Consider the following 2,581-nt stretch of genomic DNA (forward strand, 5'->3'; position numbering starts at 1 on the left):
AAGCAAAACTGGCCCGGTGGCAAAGGAGTGGTTTTCAGATGGTCTTGCTTGGTGGCCACCGTATAGTGACAAGTTCAAGATTTTGAAAAGTGTTCAAAAAAAAGTTGCTCCCAATCCATCAAAGGGCTGGAAACAATTTCCTGCACGTGTTCTCTACGAATCAGGTAGTTTTCTATGAAGTATGCAATTGAGTACTACAACATCTGGTGTTGCTTTGTTATTTATTTGTTCTGATATTGTCAAATACTATCATTACATTATATTATGTTATAGTTGAATAGTTAACAGGCTAAATCTTGCTTACAGATTCAATTGACAAAATAAGAGAAAAGTGGGAATGGTCATGTGTAACATCAGACCTTAACACAGACAGGGAACAAGACAATACACCTGTACGACAACGAAGGAAGTAAGCACATTACATACTTCTTTGATGAATATGAAATAATTCTAATTTTAGTCTGAGTTTTAACTATATCACACACAATTTAATGGAACTGTGTCATGTCTTTTATGCTTGAGGGAAATGTTGTCATTCACCTTTGCTTGTATTGCATAACATTATGCATGAAAACCAAAAAGTCTCATAATGGTTAATTTACATAGACCAAAACGTCTCAGGTCACCATCACCCTCATCAACATCAGAGGAAGATGACCTACCAGAAATACAACCTCGCCCACCCAAAAGACCAAAAAAACTTAATCGAACCCCCTCCAAGAAACTTAACCGCCCCTCCTCCCTTACCATTGGTCATAAGACCAAAGACCACAGAGGCAATCAGAGCTGGTAAGCTTATTTTTATTCTGTGTGTCAAAATAAATCACATCAAAGTCACATCTAAGACTCAACATCGCTAGACTTGTGACAAGCATGCTAGTTTTATCTTTTTGTAATGTTTTCATTTCATAACAGGGATTGCACAGCCCCGACCAGTGTCCTCCAACAGAAAACATAGCCCTGTTCCAGCCTGGCAACAGAGCGATATGAATTCATCTCAACGTAAGAGATATTACATAGTTTAGCCTAGATATGGTGTAGCTATGTAAGAAAATCTCAACTCAAGCATTTCTGATTATATTTGTGAGACGTGTTACTAACATCAATAAATTATTTCTTATTCAAAGGCATGACATCAAATTGGAGGCAAGAATTGGAGGCCAGATCAGAGACAGACTGCCATGAAAGGCCAGCTTACACTGAATGTAAGATTCTATCAGAAATGATGTTCAGTAGTAGGCCTTTGAATTTAACCAAAGTGTGCAGAGTTACTAGATTATTTAGGATCATTTCACTAATCACAAACATGAGGTAATGATTTTGTATTATTATTTCCAAGTAACAACAGTTAGTTGGAGGCCAAACGAAGTGGAGGAACGGCATCCAACTCCATTGCCCGATCAAGGGCTTGGCTTTCCTGAACGTAAGCTATTTAATCCTATTACCTCATTATAATGGAATAATGTAATCTGTTTTGTTGACGCTTCCTAAAAGAAACATGGTGGAAAAAACATTGTACTTGTTGACCTTGGCCCATAGCCAAAGCTATAACACTTCTGTTTTATTTGTTACAAAATACTGTTGAAAAACAAACACTAAACTAAATTAACAATTAAACATTTTTGTAATATTTGGTTGGGATGAGTCACTGAGTATTTCATTATAGAATATCGAATAGGTTGTGCTTTTGTGTCTAAAAAAAATCTCCATGTTTTCGGTGCTGATATGGTGACGCGTTCATGTAACACGTAAGGGTGGCGCTGCCAATAAATAAAGCACATAAAAGCTGTCACAAAGAACCATGAAAAGCAATGATTTTAATTGTTTATTTTCTGTGTCAGCTGCAAAGATTCTGACTCGCTGTCTTCGCAGTCGTGAACGCGCCGGAGAGAAATGCACATTTCATACGGATTACATAGTTTTCTTTCGTTTTGAATTGTAGAGATTTTAAGCTTTCTGTATGTAATATATATTTTCAGGTCTGTGAGGCAAGTAAGCTATGCTGAGTTTCGTTTCTATTATGAGACGAGCTCCAGGCGCCGGCGTGTCGAGATTATTGTCTGCTATCTTTAGTCTACTTCTATTTTATTAAATCCAGGCAATTGGATGATGAAACATTGATTAAAAAGAAAATACACTTAATACAAAACGAAATTCACTTTAACGAAAGGCTTTGTGCTTTCTTTTTAAGGTCTTTGTGAAAGTTTTAAAGCAGTAGGCTATTTTAGTGCAGCTTTCAGAGCTGACACGTCCGTTCCATTGTTTTTCCCTCATAATGCGAACACGAAAAATAAAAATGAATATTTTATGTTCTGTGGAGAGCCAACCCGATCTAAAAGTTAAAGATTTTTTTCACATTTATTGTGATTTTTTTTTGTGTTCACGCATGTGTATTTCCCTCATATTAAATATAAAATGCATATGTAGACTTATATTTTTCTAATGTCTGGACTCCTTTATTAAGAGAGTATGATATATAAACAGAAGTTTCAATATATTGGTATTAAATGCCTTTTCTGAGAATTTATATTCAAGCATCGACTGCAAATGTCACGTCTACGCTGGAATTGTCCAATTTTAA

The 2,581-nt window shown here is 36.0% G+C and overlaps 1 long non-coding RNA gene across 1 annotated transcript; it reads left to right on the forward strand.

The window, feature by feature from the left end:
- The first annotated feature begins 287 nt into the window (after window positions 1-287).
- Window positions 288-1,423, forward strand: LOC143707257 (uncharacterized). The gene is made up of 5 exons (XR_013193139.1): window positions 288-409; window positions 607-789; window positions 916-1,002; window positions 1,128-1,205; window positions 1,340-1,423. It is a non-coding gene; the product is annotated as an uncharacterized LOC143707257 (long non-coding RNA).
- Window positions 1,424-2,581: the final 1,158 nt, after the last annotated feature.

Source organism: Siphateles boraxobius, unplaced genomic scaffold (genome assembly GCF_051911475.1).
Source record: "Siphateles boraxobius isolate OS27281-9 unplaced genomic scaffold, OSU_SipBor_1 41, whole genome shotgun sequence".
NCBI classification, from domain to species: Eukaryota; Metazoa; Chordata; class Actinopteri; order Cypriniformes; family Leuciscidae; genus Siphateles; species Siphateles boraxobius.